This window comes from Octopus bimaculoides, chromosome 5 (assembly GCF_046866305.1).
Source record: "Octopus bimaculoides isolate indiv1 chromosome 5, ASM4686630v1, whole genome shotgun sequence".
Classification (NCBI taxonomy): Eukaryota; Metazoa; Mollusca; class Cephalopoda; order Octopoda; family Octopodidae; genus Octopus; species Octopus bimaculoides.
Genome location: NC_142932.1, coordinates 47883317 through 47904335, shown reverse-complemented (window position 1 = coordinate 47904335; position 21019 = coordinate 47883317). Strand labels below are relative to the sequence as shown.

At 35.7% G+C, this 21019-nt stretch overlaps 1 protein-coding gene across 13 annotated transcripts in view; it reads left to right on the top strand.

Annotated features, from left to right (window-relative positions):
* The window catches only part of LOC106876553 (major egg antigen), a 223475-nt gene that overhangs the window by 174615 nt on the left and 27841 nt on the right, over positions 1-21019 (top strand). The window contains exon 1 of one of the 13 annotated variants that reach the window (XM_014925196.3): positions 184-843. The exons of the other annotated variants lie outside the window; for them this stretch is intronic. The gene's annotated coding sequence lies outside the window, so the exon portion shown is untranslated. Of the gene's footprint in view, positions 1-183; positions 844-21019 lie in introns of those variants that run through there. 13 annotated transcript variants of the gene reach the window in all.

Genomic DNA, 21019 nt, shown 5'->3' with positions numbered 1-21019 from the left:
TTCTAAATGTTATGTCAGCTTACGAACATCTTGTCTATCTTAAACTTTCTGACCTTTGCGCATGATCGTCGGTGGCTCTCGAAGGCGAATAAATAAATACATTCAATCTGGACGTTTGTTTGGGGGCTAGCCATTGGCTGTGAATAGATAACGTCTGATTAACCATTCCGCTTCCTCCATAGACTCACATATTCTTAGAAGTGTGAGCAACGCCAGCTGTTAATCTCAGTTGGCATCGCAAAAAGGCTTGAGAAAACTTGCCATAGTTTTAGGTTTTGTGTCTGTCAATGTATATCTACGTGCTTGCATATATATTCTACAAGACGTAATAGTAGTATACAGCATCAAAAATTTCTTTTTTAAAAAAGAGTTCCATTTGGCGAAGAATTTTGCCACTTGTTTTCTTGCTTCACTGCAACAAAATTGTTGTAATTTGCTAGAATTTAGCAAAGCGTGAGGAAAACTAAAAATAATTGTAAAGGAAAACGCCTCACTTGCATTGAAACTTGCCTGGGTGTTTAAGGAATATTGCGTTTACAATAGATAACAGATAATACAATTAGTTCTCTATCTCGCGGAATACTTTCTGATTTAGCCAAACGTAAAAAGTAAACTTCGACGATACATACATAAATACACACACATACTCACTATTGAAGACTTATATGCAGAGAAATAACTAAAACAGCTTTAAGAGTTAAAAACCTTAAAGTTCTAGTATATAAGGCAACAAATGTAGTTGAAGCATTACCTGCTATTTGCGACATAGCTGACGTCACAAGCAACAATGGAGAATCTGGATTGGCATCCATTTTACATGTCCTTCCACCATTATATTTCAAGGTAAGGCCTTGCATACTTTTCATGCATAATCATACTCGCGTGCGCAAGTTCGTACACACATACACATACACACACACACACTCACACACACTCACACTCACACACTCGCATACACACTCACGATAACGCAGATTATACATAAACACACACACCTATATATACATACGTACAAAATTATAAAAAAATATATATCATATGTATATACACACATACGCACGCGCATAGAACCATAGACACAAAACACACAAACACACGCTTATAGATATATATATATATATATATCCGCCCTTTTGACGGTTTTCTGCTACTCCCTAACAATATTTTCACACTTGCTTCCCAATTTGAGTAAATTTTCTGTTACGTCTATTTTACCTTTATATCATTTATTTGTCCAACTCACTCGCTTTTTAGATATTTTTAGATATTTAATCTTTCACTTTTAAATGAACCTCAAGGTAGCCCAACTACATGATTGCTTAGCCATGCTAGAAATAACAGGCATTATGCGAGTATATTCTAATGCCTATATCATACCAATCAGCCGTACCAACAAATTCACCTCTGGTAATTTTTTTTTTTTAATTATGCCGGTATCTCCGGAAAATTTTATTTTATTAAAAATTATTCATTTAAGACATTCCAGGATGGTGGGTTTTTTGGTGGTGCTAATATTTAGAATAACTGCTAGCACTCAATACCAAAAAAGGAAGTATTATATTGACTTAACTTGTGCTGTGTAAATGTCCTCAGTTTTTTGTATATGTACATATCAAAAGATTTCGTAACTTACTGTAGCTTTGAACTCGTATGATTGTATAATTTATTATTTCCTCTGTCTCAAGCTATTGCATTGCTTGGATACCTGAGATACCTGCAACTTCAGCAGGTATCTCAGGGTACAAGACTTTTGTTCCTTAGCCTATACCCTTCGCCTAATTGGAGCATCATGCACTGATATAGACTCCTATCTGCAGACTTGTTAATCACAGCGACTGTGAGTTGGTCTCAGCTACAATGACTATCTCCCCATTGGCTTTCATCGGTTATTTGAGCTCCAAAGCAATCTTCTTTCAGAAATATTCAATCGATCTTGGTGAGAAGCCGATTTTAATTGCCATGAGACTGCATGATATAATATAGTACATATACATGATTAAATATCAAACTCTACTATAAATGGTTGCCACCACTAAATTTTGATTTTTAATACAACACAATTAAATCTACCCCTCCCGCTCTCTCTCTCTCTCTCTCTCTCTCTCTATCTATCTATCTATCTATCTATTTATCTAGCTATCTACACACCTCACTCTCTCCCATCTCTCTCTGTCCCTCTCTCTTTCTTTCTCTACTTCTCTGCATATATATATATATATATATATATATATATATATATATATATATATATATATATATATATATATGTATATGCGCGCGCGCGTGTGTGCTTGGAAATGCAAAAGCGAAGAGTACCCAGTACTTACATGTATATATGTGTACATAGATGCATACATACATAGGTACATGTATGTATGTATGTATGTATGCACACATACACACACACACACATATACATATACGCACGCACACACACACACACACACATAATGAGAGAGAGAGAGATTTATTAATAAGAATCCCACTACAGTGTGGCAACCATTTGTATCAGAAGATGCTAATTTAATTGAAGCGATAAACTATATAAGAGGATTACCGTGGAAGAAGATAAGATTAGATTCTTACTGCAAAATTATTCGTATGTGCGTACGTTTATAACGTATCATCATACGCGTTCGTGTATGTATAAATATAATATATGTACGTATGGTATACATATATATTCACACATGAATATACTTATATAAATATATATTGATAGAGGGATGTATATATTAGAATGTATAGGCGTTTAACCTATATGAGAATATGTTAACAACGTTTCAAGCGTTATCTGATAAAGAATTCAATACGATATATATATAGAGAGAGAGTGAAAAATACGTATTTTTAGAGCATAAAAAGTTTTAAAATACTATAGTAGAACAATGTGTTTGTCTATGTATGTGAGTATTCACGTGTTAGTGGATATATATAAATATATATATGTATGTGCGCGCGCGCGCAAGTGTGTGTGTGTGTGCACAAAAGCAAGAACTCATACGTAACATAAATATATAACTCTCACACACGTATGTAAGCTGTTCTGTGAATTGGTTGTTACCTTACCTTACAAGACTAAAATGCGTTTCTTTTTTAATGCTTTTCCATAGTTACGTTTATGTACACACGTTTCATCTGAAGTAACACACAAAAGCGAACACACACACACACACATATGTACGTATATGTATGTATATGTATGTGTGTGTATATATATATATAGACAGACAGACAGACAGACAGACAGATAGATAGATAGATAGATAGATAGATAGATAGATAGATAGATAGATAGATAGATAAACTGGAATAAGCAGAACAAGAGGAGACACATGGGAGAGAGAGTCGCTGATAGGTCACAGGATGTGTGACGAAAGAGCTTTGACACATTAAACTAAAATAATCATAATGAAGCTGCAATGAAGACCAAAATATATCATGCGCGTGTTTAATTGGCAAAATATGACTATCCCCGATATATACACTAATTACGCTGAATTATAATATAAACAACTTAACATTAAATCGAAAAGAGTTACTTAATAATATTTGTAGAGTACATATTTATTATACATTTACTAGAAGAGGGGTAAAAGTGACTTAGAAATATCAGCGTGCTAGCCTTTGTCGGATTGTGGGACATTTGGGTTTATCTTAGCTTTACATAGTCGTAGGTAAGTTGGGGCTTTTTTTCAAGTTGGGTAACGCTATGTGGGATGATAATTAGGTTCTGTGTACGTATATCTGATAGTAAATGTATGAGTGGAATAAGAGAGGGGAATAAGGGAGAAGTAAGTTTGTAGGGTGAATGCTGATGGAAAGATATTATAAGGTTTTATTGTTTGAATCTGGAGTTGTGTCATTGTTCAGCGTTTACTCTTTTACTCTTTTACTTGTTTCAATCATTTGACTGTGGCCATGCTGGAGCACCGCCTTTAGTCGAGCAAATCGACCCCAGGACTTATTCTTTGTAAGCCTAGTACTTATTCTATCGGTCTCTTTTGCCGAACCGCTAAGTTACGGGGACGTAAACACACCAGCATCGGTTGTCAAGCGATGTTGGGGGGACAAACACAGACACACAAACACATACACACATATACATATATATATATATACATATATACGACGGGCTTCTTTCAGTTTCCGTCTACCAAATCCACTCACAAGGCTTTGGTCGGCTCGAGGCTATAGTAGAAGACACTTGCCCAAGGTGCCACGCAGTGGGACTGAACCCGGAACCATGTGGTAACCAAGCTAAACTTTGTAATAAGGTGTGTCTAATTCAGATGTGTCATAGTCAGGTCACATGATAGCCAGTATAGAAAGTTGATTATTGTTGTGTTTTAGGGTTTGCAAAAGAAAGTAAGTAGGTCAAAAGGTTAGTTGACCAGCAGATAGCTAACAGGCCCTTTGATTGTTGTTGATGTTGTCTGATTTCCATTTTGAAGATACATACACATATATAAAAATGCATGAGTGTGAAACTACATAAGTAATTCAAGGATCCATAGTTTTGTGCAAAGTATTTATCAAGCAGATAAATACCTTGCTTCAATCTCTAGGCCCTTGTGCCATTTATGTAGCTTTACACCTTGTAAATAAAGAATATATATGCATTCTACGCATTGAGTTCTGTACCGTCTATACCACAAAAGGAAAGATATGTATTTTTGATTCTACATATCGTATCGAGGTCTTCGTCAGATAATGTTTCAATTGGTTTTAACATGCTTCTATGCAAAGAGGAGAGAAAAAGGAATGCTATCACAATATTATACGCACATATTTATAACTACACACGCGCGCACACGTATGCACATGTGTGCCTATGATAGTGTGCGCGTGATTATATTTTATTACGCGCGCACACGTTACAGCGTTGCACGCTCGATTGTAGCAGGAAAAGTATAAATGATAAAAACGTTAGTGTCATTTTGTAAAAGTTGAAAATTACGAAGATAATATTTAGCAGACAAACTTCTAAGGATCCTACAATTTAAAAAATAACCGTAGAAGTTCTACTGTTTGTGCATATACATACACGCGGTCACTATGTAGGCAAGTTTCACGAGAACATTCTCGCCCTGATTGCTCCTTTTGTTTGGTTTATTTTTCTTTTCAGTCTTTCTTCATTTTTCCTTCTCTCTTTCCTTCTCTCTTTCCTTCTCCCCGCTCCCGATCGTCTCATTTTCTCATCAACTTTTTCTGTTTCTCTGAATGTCAGATACAGGGGACCGCGAACTTGTAATAACATCCTGTTTTATTTTTTATTATTTTATTATTATTAATCTTTTTGTTGTTTCACCATCAACATTCGCACGCATACACCTTAGACCAGTGGTTCTCAACCGGGATCCATATGACTCCTGGGGTGGTCCATATAAGATTTTGTTGCTAAGGTTTATGTACAATAAATTGGTTTTATCTCTACAATGCACAAAATATTTTTATAGTTTTTTTATACAATTCCTAATAAATTATATCATTTAATTCAATTATAAAAATATAACATTAATCATAATAAAAATATAATAGAAATGTAATATTTCATTATAATTTAATTATAAAAATAAAATAGGATTTGTTAAGCATTAAATAGCTATGAAGGTCCACTTGGGTAAAGTAGGAATCGAAAGGGTCCAGAGGCAAAAATCACTGTTGTAGAATAATAATGAATAAAGATGAACAAATAATTGTGCATAAAACGTTTGGGTATGAATACATTCAAACGCGCGCGAACACACACACATACATTATGCTTAAGCCATGCACACATTTATACATCAGACATACATTCATGGACACATATGTATACATACATGTATAAATACGTGCGCGCGCATGCACACAGGCACAAACACATGCATATATATATATATATATATAATACTCAGTATGTGTGTGTGTGTGCGTGTGCGTGCGTGTGTGTGTGTGTGTGTGTGTGTGTGTGTGTGTGTGTGTGTGTGTGTGTGTGTGTGTGTGTAAACCAGTATAACTTCTGAATTTCCGAACTCATTTTCTTCAAACTGGGAACATATATTACTTATGTTCCAGAAATGGTTTTAGACTCTTAAAACTTTTCACATCATGAGTAATGGGGCCTCTGGCGCCAGAAAACCCCCTTTCCTGCGGTAAGTACGACTACTATGGAGAAGGGAGGTAACTCATTGGGAAGTAACTTTCCTTAAAATTTGCTAAGATATTGATATTATTTACCTTTTTTTTACTTGTTTTTATTGTCATTTCATTATTAACGTACAATTGTCATCTGAGTTTATTACGTCATATTTCTTGACATAAAGTCTCCAAAAAAAGAGATCCTCAGTCGAAAAACGGCGGTAGCAGAGAAATTGAAACGAAGGAGAGCAAATGATTCGTCACATAAAACTTCAATTAAACAATCACAAAATGCTGCATGTACAGCTACTGCAAGAGCAATGGAAAGCGATGAGCAGCGTAGTATTCGTCTGGTCAGGAATGCTGCATTAACAACTTCAGCCAATCTCCACCCTTTACCATATCATTTCTTTCATGAGGTGTTATTGAGCGCGTCCACAGTCTTAATTTATTACATATATGTAGTTCTTATATCAGCTTATTGTTCAGCGTGGTAGCGGCAGCGCCGACAGCCGCAAAGGAGAATATATTTACTGAGAGCTTTTTGGTGCATTCACAGATCACGTACCCACCACCCACTTTTCCATGACATGGTTAGGGCCTGGAATCTCCCAAACAGATACATGACGTGTCACTTAGTCGAATTAGCCCTTTATTTTCTCCACAAATGCTTTGTCGTCAGTGATGCACTTCCCTGAATCACATGTTTCAACTTAACTGTACCATATATACAAACTATGCCATTTAAATCCCGAACAACGCCGGGTATGTCTGCTAGTATACACACACACACACACACACACACACACACACACACACACACACACACACACACACACACACACACACATATATATATATATATATATATATATATATATATATATATATATATATACGTAAGCTATGCACACATTTCTACATTAGACGTTCATTCATGGACAAATATATTCGTATACATTTACAAATACACACACACACGTACGCAAACACGCACACACATATGCGTAAGCCACGCACATATTTATACATTACACGTACATTCATGGACTCAGATATACACATACATGTACAAATACTCACACACACACATACATACATGCATACCTTTATTGCTAAATAAATATTTATACACACATATATATATATGCGTACATAGAAAGCTGTCTCTTCATTTATTTATTCTTCGTCATCAGCGACTTACCCGGCATTCTATGATATAAGCCGAGCAGCAGAGTAAGCCAAAGAATTACTGACATAGCTTTCTTGTTGGCCATAAAGATAAGTTATCAGTAATATTTTGATAGCTGAAGTAGCTGTGTCATCTGTGTTGAAGTAATAGGTTACGCAGGGTCATCCGGATAATACCAAATGTCTCTTTTATCCAAGTGCATGTGTGTCTGTATGATGTGTATGGGCGAGGGGTATCAGTGTGTGTGTTCGCGTCTGTGTGTGTCCGTGTGACAGTGCGGCTGCGTAAGATAGATATTCTTTAATCTATGGAAAAGCTCTGCAGCAAGCATTACATTTTCGTTTGTGTAGTATAAGGCTTGATAAAAGTTATAAACATAACCTCTTGTGTTTAAATTAAAGTACTCTGTTGACGTATTTTTTTATCTATGTTGCGTGACTGTTGATGTTATATTTTCTTGATTGAGTTTAGTCGCAGTCATATGTGTGTGTGAGTGTAATGTATGTATGTATGTATGTATATATATATAATGTGTGTGTACATGTATTTTGAAACACCCTATATATATATATATATATATATATATATATATATATATATATATATATATATATATATATACAGGGTGTTTCAAAAAAATTTGATATCATTTGAGATGTGAATATCACAGAATCTACATAGTCAAAGCAAATGAAACTAAACAGGCTTAATGTTGAGCAACATAAGATTTATTCTCCAAATTTGAATGAGAAATTCAAAGGTATGTGAATTCCATGAACGATTTCACAAAAACGGGCCTTGAAGATGCTTCTTAGAGATGATACAGAACACATATACTTTTGGTGAGTCCCTCTTATGCTCAACTGTGGTATTGGGGATTTTTCTTCGCCCCAAATGCGAACATTATTCTTATTGACTTTGCCATTCGTATGAAATGTGGCCTCATCACTGAAAACAAGAATTCTTCAGGTTTCTCTTGCATATCAACACAGAATTGTTTGTACTTTCGCTTGTCATCTTCCCTTATGGCCTGAACGGGCTGCAGCTTGTAGGGTTTCATTAGCAAGTGTTTCCTCAGAATGCGCCAAACTGTCATTGGAGGAATCTAGGTTTCAGACTTGTTCTTTTTTGGCGAACCTGCTCAACCGTCTCTTCCGATGTTAGTGGTCGTCCAGATCCTTTTGCCCTGTGCAGACAGCTTTCCGCTTTGAATTTTTTTGCCATGTCCAAATCTGCATTGCCGTTGGTAGCATTTTAGAGAGCTCTCTCACAAATGCACGCTGCACAGTCTTGTTCGACTGTGTTCGAGCATACTTCAACACCCAACACGCTTTTTCTCTTCCAGTGAATACCATTTATATACCCGAGAAGATAAACATATCAAACATTAAACATAAAATTTTGATCTGTTTCTATACATGCTGTTAAAATTTGAAGTCATTTGAACATGAACTGGCAAAGTTATTAGATTGCGAAATGATATCAAATTTTTTGAAACACGCTGTATGTATATATGTATGTATATCTCCTTTTCTCAAATTTTGGACATCCTATACCCCCTTACTTCTGTACCCCCATGCACTCACCATTCCTTCTGTGTTCCTTCTGTACTCTGGCAAAAGTAGCATCAATTATTTTAGGTCGTTCAATTTTTCCCAACTGATCAATAGACCGATTGGGCAAACTTATCAGTAACGTACCTATAATGACTACTTTAACCAGTTGTAAGCCAAATTTGTTCTAATCAAGGAAAAATATGTAATGACCATTATTTATAACCTGTTATACACGCGCGCGCGCGCGAATGACTGAACGAACGAAAGGAAAGGGCATTCAACAGATTTAGTAGGTGTTACATGTATTATTTAAAACAGTTTGATTCGGTTCCCTGCGACTGAAAGTTTCGCAGGCCTCTAACAGAAGCCGTCTTTTTCAGGCTTTAAATTTTCGGTAATCTAAAGCCTAAGAGAGACGGGCTTCTGTTTAGTGGCCTGTGGAACTTTCAGTCGCAGGGAACCGAATCAAACTGTTTTAAATAATAATAATAATAATAATAATAATAATAATAATAATAATAATAATAATAATAATAATAATAATAATAATGCTACAGATTTGTTTGTCAGTTGTTTGATCTTAACCAGTTGAGCATATCCCTTGGTGGCTGACGATAAGTACATCTCTGATCACAAGCAGAAGTAGTGGAGGAACATCATAGCCATCCACTACTTTATTGAGAGGAATTCTTTGGGGTTCGGATAATTCACCTTTGGAAACATGGGTGTTTCGTTCAACATCCTTAAACAACCCTTATTAAGGGACCTTTTGAGTGGGATGGGCTACTCGACATGAAGAAAATTTTAACTGGGCCCCACCTGCAAGGTCATGATATGACATCTTGATATGAGATCACCATGTCTCGCACGTATGGTTATGATGCATGTGCCTGGTGTACCCTTATCAGATGGGTAGTCATAATGGGTATACTGGGCTTCGTATATTTTACCCCAGCGTCACTTTGATGGCATGCACTGCTCTTTCACTCTATAATGATAATAATGATAATAATGTGAGTGTATATATATATATATATCATTCAACTATGGTAGTAGTGGAATAATATTCTTAACGTAGCTTTTTTGTCGCAGTCGGTGTCTTCCAAGTAGTCTCACTAATTCAGTTTTAATCGAAATCAAATTTAGTTTCTTGGATTATGTTTGACTAAGGATAAGCTACATTTAGACATAAAATACTTAAAATCTGGTACAGTAAAACAGAAGTTAAGAGGAAAAACTATAGACCAAACTGGTTGACTGGCGGGTAGTAACGCCCGACATCGACACTTTGAATCCACACCATTCTTTTGATTTTGGTTAAAAATTATTATATTGATATTAATATGAAAGAGAAATGTTAAAGGAATGTATTGGTAAGGGTTTCGTAAAATTTTATCTATTAAAAACAAAAATATTTATTTTTAATGCTCAAATTTTTATCAATGTTTGGGTGATATTAAAGGGACACTACTCATATATGAACTAAACTATTTCTTAGGCTCACACAACAAAAATAAAAGACAACACAAGTCGATACAAAGAGTTCTAATATTTATTTTCATTAGTTTAAATTTTTTTTTATAAAAAATGAAATTTTTTGCAGTATGGTTTCTTAAGGTCCATTTTTGAATAAATTATTTTAATAGAGGAAACCCCCTTCGGTCATGAATGACCATGGGATTGCACCTAGAAAGTTACTCTCCGAGGTACAAGTCCGAGCAAGGTTATTTGCGGAAGGCCAGCAGTCGCCCATGCATACTAGCTTCCCCTCTCCACACCACTGATGTTAAACCAAGGGAAAGGTAAAGGCCGATACAGCTTGGCACCAGTGATGTCACAACTTATTTCTACAGATAAGTGAACCGGAGCAACGTGAAATAAAGAACACTACACGCAGCCCGGTCCGGGAATCAAACACACAACCTCACAATCGTAAGCTCGACGCTCTAACCACTGAGTCATGCACTTTCACATTTTAATCACAAGATTATTTAAGATATTTTTATTTTCTTGGTTTTGTCTCTATGAGCAATACTGAATCATGTAGTAGGGCTGTTCAGAAAAGGCAAATAACAAAAATTCAAATATTTTAACAGTCAATTTTCACTATTTTTAAATATTCAAACATGGAGTTAATTATTTGCATGCTAAAAATGACTTTATTTATAATTTATTTATTAATCTTATAGTAAATAGAATATGATTATTTGTGGCTTTGTCTCTCTGAGCAGTACTGAAGTCTGTAGTAAGGCTGTTCAGAAAAGGCAAATGCTACTTGTAATTATATTCTATTCAATATTAATTTAATTTGATATATTTAAAATAAAGTCATTTTATTTTAAATAAGTATTCTCCATTTTGCTTTTCATTATTTTAAAAATTCTTTAAATATATTCATTTGTAATTTTGTCTCTGTACAGTACCGAAATTACTGTACGTATATTATATCCAGAAACGGTAAAGTTGCAATGATTGTCATTCATTTTTAATTTAATTTCTAAATGAGAATTAGTCAAATGAAAAAAATCAAAATTTTGTTTGAATTTTCTTGGAAATCTTTTAATTCAAAATGACTGCAAAAAATGGTAATTTTATATATTTTTAATTAAAATTTTACTATTACTGCAATGCCTGTAAAAACACTGGACTAGCCAATGAAAAGTGCGGACGCATACTAACAATATACTTAACAATTAAACCTTGAAAAGTAGAGGACAAAAAACTCATTAAAATTAGAGTTTAAAATATTGCTGCTAAAATTAAAACTTTAAATTTTTTATTTATTCATTGAGTACAAAAAAATAAAATTAAAATAAAAAATGAAGAGAGAAATTAATTGAATTTTTTAAAAAATATGAAAAAGTACTTAAAAGGTACTTTTTAATTTTAATTTTAGCAGCAATATTTTAAGCCCTGAGTTATTGAGTTTTTCCTTGTCCTCTACTTTTCCAGCTTTAATTGTTAAGAATATTGTTAGCATGCGTCCGCATCTTTCATTGGCTAATATGTACATATATCACATCTTCAAGACAAACGGAATGATTCAATTTTGTGAACTGAACTGATGCAAACTACAACTAGGTAGTTTGAGTTTGCATCTTTAACGTCGAGTGTGATTTTGCAAACGTACGGATCCAGTTGTCAGAACCAGAGCCCAAATCGAATGACAAAGTAGACCAAGACAACTGATTGACTCTGGTTTCAAGCGCTGTCTAATTAGTCTGACTATCTGATTCCGATTGCTAGGTGAACAGAGGCAATATAGATTTCAAGGTTATGCTCAAAAAGTCACACACTATGTATGGATTTGAACTCATAAACTAAAAGTACGTTGTCCAATCCAACACCTTAACTATCCAAACACCTCAATTACAGTATTTTCTCGTGGATAATGCGAGAAAATTAGTACAGGATCTAAGTCGGAGCAGGGTAGTAGTATTCTCGAGTGTAAAAGAGAAGAGAATAAAATATTATTGATTTATGTCTAGATAAAGTGTGGACCGCATTACGACCAAAATTGCATTGTACTCGAGTTGAATAGCATAAATATATTTATAAATGTGGGTGGGTTTTCGTTTTTTCGGCGTATAGATAAACTGATTAAACGTAGTGTTTCCTTTTATCTACCTCGCGAAATCAACCCAGTCAAGTGCAGCGCTTTTCAAAGTGAACGTTACCGCCCCCTGGTGTCTACGCGTGGGTGGGGAGAGGCCATGAGAAATTTTTAATGAGTATTGGGCACAAAGGTAGCGGTAAACGAGCGATACACTCATTGTTACAGATTTTTTTGTTTTAGTCTTTATCTCTTCAAATATTACCTTTAAGACAAAATTTAAAATAATATGATAAATTTAGGGCAGCGAGCTGGCAGAACCGTTAGCACGCCGGACGAAATCCTTAGCGGCATTTCGTCCGTTTGTACGTTCTGAGTTCAAATTCCACCGAGGTCGACTTTACCTTTCATTCTTTTGGGTTCGATAAAATAAGTACCTGTTGCATACTGAGGTCGATATAATCGACTTAGCCGCCTCCTTCGAAATTACTGTCCCTGTGCCAAAATTTGAAACTAATGTTATGATAAATTGCTAGTTTGCTACAATCGCAACAATAATCACATTGTTAGCAATAATAATAGACTTCGTGTCGATAAGTAAATACACAAAAGCGAATATATTCCACTTATTCTTATAGTATTCTTATAGCAGGATGGTACTATGGTGAGTTGTCACCCGCGTCAAACTAGTTTGCTTGTCCTGTGCATCATATGTGATACATCGGACATATTTCCCTGCGTTCGTGCATCATTTGATGCATATTCCTAATTTTTTTCTACCACGTGACTTTGGGCTTATGAAAGTAATGTTTTATATCAATTATTCAGAACGTATGAACCAAGATATACTCACATTTTATATCGTGCAGCAGAATCGGAAAAGCGTGTTTTCATTGACCTCAGACGTCTAGAAAATCAGAGTTGACTTCTACCCTTCTATCCTTCAAATCAGGTGTCAACTGCAGAAGTACCTACTTTACACGTATCTTCCAATACTCAAAGTCTTCTACCATCTTCTGTAATGCATTGTAACCACTGTCCAGTTTTGCAACAAGCTTACAGATTTTGACTCGTCTGTCTGCGCGAATCAAGCCGTCCACTCGCTGATGATTCGGATCGCAGTTAACGGTCTCCCACTGTGTAGATTGTCTTTAGTGATAGTTTCCTCTTCTTTAAACTTCATCCATCTGTGCACACTCTTGCCAATGGTATCATCTCTCTTAAACAATCAATAGCCTTCTGTACCTGTCGGACAGCCTACACCTCTCCTTCGTGAAGAACTCGTTGACGACATGCTGCTCCGCCTGGAACCCAATATGGCTGGAAAATCAGTACTTTGTCGATTCGACTCTTTTTCTCAAGCTACAAACTCTCATGACTAATTCGTCGTCATGTCGGTAAGAGGCTATATTTGGGCTTCCTCGTATAGTCCCAGTATTCGAGATAGAGAGATGGATCGTTTAAGGACTGTGAAACATAAATAGTAATTACAAGCAGGAGGGCATCACTATCCATTTTGGGAGTTCTTTTGAAGGACAAACGATAGAAATTTGATGTAAGAGAGAACTGTAAACTAGATTATACTTTGTAAAATAATTGATATTTACTAGATTGAAGTCTAGATTCTGTATTGTGGCTCGGTTGATTGCTTTTTATCAGTTAATATATTTTCCAATTCCTTCTAGTGAGGTGGTAGCAAAATTAGAATTAGAGATATATCATGGCCCAATAGAGTGTTATATAATGAATTTAAGTAATTCCAGAATACTAAGTACTTTTCGTAAAGCGATTTCAAGTAGAACAAAATCTTCTCGAGCCAATCTTGAATTTAGAATCTGTAGAGATGAAGCTAAATAATTTAATAAGCTTTTTCGTCCAGTGCTCTACGCTTAAACGGACAAAACTCACAATACTATCGGGGTTGGGAGTGTTGTTAAATTATTTATTAATAATATGAAAAGCAAACGATTAACTTTTCAAGCGGCTGCCACAGAGATGCGTTTCATGACGTTGCGCTAGGAATCTTTGTCTTCCATTAGCTTTTGTAGGTTCTCAGTTTCATGTTGTGCGTCTCTACCAATACCATCAAGGTAGTTGGGTGATCTTCGGCGTCTATAAAGCTGCGGAATCCTCTCACTGCGATTGCAGTGGCTAACAAGGCTTGTCCTACACTGAGCAACAAAAGTAGAGGTAGGTAGAATGTGTCCATCATAAATCTTTTCTTTGGCTTTGTGTTCACGCTATGGACAGCTTTGAGCCCTCGGGAGGAGCCCGCTGTATGCACCACCAAGGCAATCTTGACACTCCTTCTTCATAGTCTAAATCTCAGCTCCATATAGTAAAAAGCTATCTATATATGCCCTAAAGAAGGTCGGCCTTGTTGATTTCTGGGATATGTGATTGAAGTTTCTTACAGACGCTCTAGAGTCGTCCCTTGCATATCAGGAAGACTAAGTAAAGGTTATAGTTATTTTCTAATGTACAGACATATATATGGTAACACTTTTTTAATTTAACTAAGTATTTTTGCGGAAATAAAGGAATCTAATGTGAAAGGAAGAAGTAAGGACTTTGCCTGCACGTTGGCTTATATGAGCACAAAAACAAAAACAGCTAAAAATTGCAAACATACTTTACATTTCAGTCCTCAAATAGTCACATCACAAAAGTAAATAAATATATAAACCTAATTATGCATACATATTTTTCTACATCAATGGATCCATTATGTCACAAAATCTTCACACTATACACTTATTCTTTTTCGCCTTCAGTTTCAGTTACATAAGATATAAATTAATGCACTCTGTTTTACTAAGACACTTTTTCTTAAGATGTATGTGTGTATGTATGTATTATGCATGTATTATGTATGTATTATGTATGTATGTGTGTGCGCGCGCGCGTGTTTATATATATATATATAGATATATACTAATAGTTTAAATACTCTTATTTCAAGAAGCAAGTCTTAATTTCGACTCAGTCACCAGTACTTTCGTTTGCCTCTACTGAAGTGCCAAGCGTTATTTCCGAATCCACTTATGAGCTCACTTCAGGTTCTCACTTCTTTGCTGTCTTGCTATTTATTCATATACTTAACTCCAGAGTTATGCAATTTTCTGCAAAAGCTACATTACAGAGAGGGGGAACAAACATGTTGACATCATAGTTGGTGCGTATGTGCGTGTGCGTGCGTGCGTGCGTGTGTATGTGTGTGTGTGTGTGTGTGAGAGCGCTTATGTGTGTATGTACGTGTCTGTGTTGTGTATTGTATGTATGTATGTGTGCATATTTGAACGTTTTCTGTGTCGTCAGATTTAAGATAAGTTTGTATATTATTCAATTCCGAATAATGCGTAATAAAGATTCATTTTAGTTATTATTTGCACTGGAATGTCAGCGAAGGCTTTTAGATTAATCTGTGTGAGGGCATTTGGGGTTCATTGTGTTACATTCTTGATAATAACGTCGATTAATCCACTTCTAGGCCGCCCTTTAACTCTGATTAGGTCTAAAAGTAAACATTTTTACTCCAGAATATGAACAACACGTTCAAAGAAAGCGCCTTAATTGAAGGCTACCGTATATAAAATTATAAGCAAAACAGCGCTTAATAAGGACCCAGCAGGTTTCATAGAATTATTTAACATGTATAGGACAGGTTTTCTTGAAGTAGCCTCAGCGTACCTAGCGGAGATTTGTATCGATTTAGTCGATCCTACAAATATAGGTGAAAATATATCATTTGCTGTCGGAAATTGAACCCAACACCTGTAGCTACTTAAGAAGTTACTCTATTGCTGACCTGCTACATAGAGAAACGTACTTTTGAACCTTGGCACTTTTTTTTTTACACTCATTGAGAGCTGTCGTATAATTTCCTTCTGTGTAACGTTGCTTTCCTGTTCCGTTTAAATATATTCTTTTGTAATATAGGACTTCCCTTGAAAAGATACTTCTGCTACACTCGAGAGACATTACGTCTTAAAGGACTTAAGATTTAGCTTATATTTGTGGGCACAAGAGGTGCTTTCTACAATCGTATAATATAGCATAATATAATGTGTGTGTGTGTGTGTGTGTGTGTGTGTGTGTATTAGTGCAGACGGCCTGCCACCTGTCATCGTGTCACTGTTGTTATCACACAGATAACATTTTCATTAATTATTCGGATGACAGCATAATAAACTGAACTGAATTTCGCCTCGTGGGCGTGGTCTGATGAATCGATCGCTTGCACAGCACTGAATTTCCGGTCCAGGCTGTTTAGCAAACTAGTCAATAATGTTCTTTTGTAATACGAGCCAACGGAAAACCTGTGCTGTCACTCGACTTACTAGAAATAAGACCGAATCTCTCTTGAATCACACCCTCCATTTTTTAAAGAAAAAGTTAAGAACTCAGATAATGTCGTCTCAGACACTCCACCTAGATAAGAGATAAAGACAATCACAGATACAAAACTGCTGAGCATAGGTCTACCCGTTTCAAGCTGATGTGAGGTTAAACAACAACAACGAGAACGATGATGACGACAATGATGATGAAGTTTCAGGCTTTAGTGAATCTTTTTTGGAGATATATAACTATTATAATCTAATCAGGGATAGTTAGGATTTATGAGTCTAGAAGGCTATAGCATATGGTCTTTGTATGACATTACTGTATCATTTCCTATATTAATACTATGATGGTTACGGTCGTGTTAATGATATGAGTTTGATAATATCCTATTGTTATTCCAATCAACAATTTTCAATTACTCTTTTACTCTTTTACTTGTTTCAGTCATTTGACTGCGGCCATGCTGGAGCACCGCCTTTATAGTCGAGCATATCGACCCCAAGACTTTATTCTTTGTAAGCCTAGTACTTATTCTATCGGTCTCTTTTGCCGAACCGCTAAGTTACGGGGACGTAAACACACCAGCATCGGTTGTCAAGCGATGTTGGGGGGACACAGACACAATCATATACACACACATACATATATATATATATATATACATATATACGACGGACTTCTTTCAGTTTCCGTCTACCAAATCCACTCACAAGGCTTTGGTCGGCCCGAGGCTATAGTAGAAGACACTTGCCCAAGGTTCCATGCAGTGGGACTGAACCCGGAACCATGTGGTTGGTAAGCAAGCTACTTACCACACAGCCACTCCTGCGCCTACTCTTTGCCTTTTTCTTTTTTCTAATCTCTATAATCAAGTTAATGTAGAAATAAAAGAAGGTTTGATATTAGAGAATGCTTTACTTTCGTTGGGGAAACTCTCAATCGATAGAAATGTTTCTGTGTATATATATTCTTATCGTTTAACCCCAGGTAGGCCCTCCTCAATAGAAATATTCTCAAATGAGTTCCAACCATCTCCATCTTGACTTTTGTTTTTTCTTCTTTTTTTTTGCTAACATAACGTATTTAGGAATATATTATACACTGTAGAAGGTACGTCGTGATTTGAGGGTGTTTGGCTGCTGTCTTTAACTAGTCAAGAAACCACGTAGAATTTGTTTCTTTAGCTCATTTCTATTAACGTACTTATTAGTGCTGCTTGTAATAATGATTTCAAATTTTTGGCCAGCAATGCTAGGGGAAGAAGGTAAGTCGATTACATCTACCTCCAATACTCAACTGGTACTTATTTTATCGACTCCCGAAAGTCTGAAAGGCAAAGTCGACCTTGGCGACATTTGAACTCAGAACTTAAGAAAATAAAAGAAGAAAGGAAGAAAGAAAAAAAAGAAAGAAGGAAGGAAGGAAAAGAGTCATTGGTTCTTTCCTTCTTGCACCGACTAAACCACAAAAGACAACGTAGTCAACATTCAACAATTTACAGCAAGTCTCATGATTTTCCTGATTGTATAAAATGTAGGGTAGCTAACAAGAAACTATAAAAACGACAGTAATTGCTAGTGAGTTCAGAATAAATACCTACTGTATTAATAACGACCATGACAACAATGCTGGAAAACTTAAAAAAGAATCCCGTTAATGACAATTACTGGAATAATTATAATAGCAGCAATAAAAGCTGATCGCAACGATAAAGGACAAATGAAATTAGAGACGACGTTATTGACGAGTGACAGTGACGAAAGACTAGACGAAAGCTAAACTGTCCAATCTATAAATTATATGGTTTACGTATTTGACGTAGAGAGGGGGAAAAAATGGATAGGAAATGAAAAATAAAACAGTTCGAAGATTTACATTGATTCCCATGTAAACAAATAATAAAACACACATACGTACATATACACACACACATACATACACACACATGCACATATCTATATCTATCTGTCTATTTGATTCTCTCTCTCTCTCTCTCTCTCTCTCTCTCTCTCTATATATATATATATATATATATATATATATATATATATATATATATATAATGTATGTATTTATATATATGTATATAAAACTGTATACACACACGCACACACACAAACACGCACACACGCATACATACATACATACATACATACATACATACATACATACATACATACATACATACATAATCTGAACTGTATGTTATATAAAGAAAACTAACTCTTCTTCTTGGAATCGGTCCAAATTCACTTACCAAACAAACAAGGACTTGATATTAAATAGCTACTCCTTGGCACATTGCCGTTTTTATGCAGTTAGCATTTAGCAATTCTGTAACAAAAATGACGTCGTTATTGAAGTAGATCATATATTTAACATACACACCTATAGTTCAAGTAGCGATGGTTATATTGATCCAACAATAAACATATTTTATAGTTGTCCCCCTTCTTCACTCTTCATTTCTATGTTTCTATACTATGTTGCCAAATGATTGCGTACACGCATAGAGTATAATGTTGTGTGTATGTGGATATATATATATATATATATATATATATATATATATATATATGAGAGAGAGAGAGAGAGAGAGGCAGACTAGTAAAGACAGAGAGATATGTGCACATGCATGTACGCGTATGTAAACAGGGAACAAGTGTCTAAAAGACTCATAAAAATATTTTTAGACTTTAGGTATTATTGAATCTGCCTCGCATGAAAATAGCTTAGAAAGTGCTGTCTTTTTCTGACGTTTATTTATTTATCTTTTTTCAATTATTGGATTACAGCCATCCTGGATCGAAACCTTGATCCAATCGACTCTAATTCTTACTATTTTAAAGTCTGATGTTTATTCAATCGGTTTCTGTCCACGGAAATGCTTGGTTACAAGAACTTTTTGGAGCTGTGAGACACACACACACACACACACACACACACACACACACACACACACACACACACACACACACACACACACACACACACACACACACACACACACACACACACACACACACACACACACACACACACACACACACACACACACACACACACACACACACACACACACACACATGATCTCATTTGGTGGAATAAGAACGATGAACAGCCTGCATATGTATATATATATATATATATATATATTGGGTCATCCCAAGTTTTGAAGAATGCAGTCCGATTTTAAGTTATTTCTTCAAAGCTATAATGGATATGACAAAGTAGCATATTCGGCATATTTTGCATTATGACTTCAATAAAGGAAGCAACGCAACGGAAACTGCTAGGAATATTAATGCAGTATTTGGGGACTGGACAATAAGAATGAAGGGGCATGTCGACCTCGGCGGAATTTGAACTCAGAACGTACTCACGTACGAAATACCGCTAAACATTTAGCACGGCGTGCTAACGATTCTGCCAGCTCACCGCCTTCATAATGATGATGATGATGATGATGATGATGATGATAATATGGAGGGTCAGCTTTAGAAGAGGAGAGTAAGTCTCTGCATACTACTACTACTACTACTACTACTCGTACTACTACTACCACCACCACCACCACCACCTGCGAGGAAATATTAATGCAGTATATGGGGACTGGACAATAAGGATGAAAGGGAATGTCGACCTGGACGGAATTTGAACTCAGAACGTACACACGCACGAAATACCGCTAAGCATTTAGCCCGGCGTGCTAACGATTCTGCCAGCTCACCACTTTCATCATCATCATCATCATCATCATAATAATAATAATAATAATAATAATAATAATAATAATAATAATAATAATAATCATATGGAGGGTCAGCCTTAGAAAAGGAGAGTGTCTACATTGTGCTGAATTTGTAATGGATTTGACGAAACATCTGACTATATTGTGAATAAATGTCCCTGACTTGCTCAAAAATAATATAAATTGTAGTGCCGTGATGACGTAGCAAAGGTGTTACATTGGAAACTGTGTGAAAAGTGCAGGTTACACAGAGGCGAGGCGTGGTACGAACGCAATCCCAGAGAGTGGCTGAGTCGGAGACCTGCAAAATTCTGTGGGATTTACCAATCCAAACGGACCAGGTGCTTGAGCATAGGGGTAATGGACAGGGTGAACCACATTTCCTCTTTAATTGCTCTTGCATCTATTTCCCTTTGACCCACGAATAATTAAGAACGAAGGCGATAAAATAGACATATACAATCCTCTTAAACAAGAGATAACTCTATTGTAGAAAA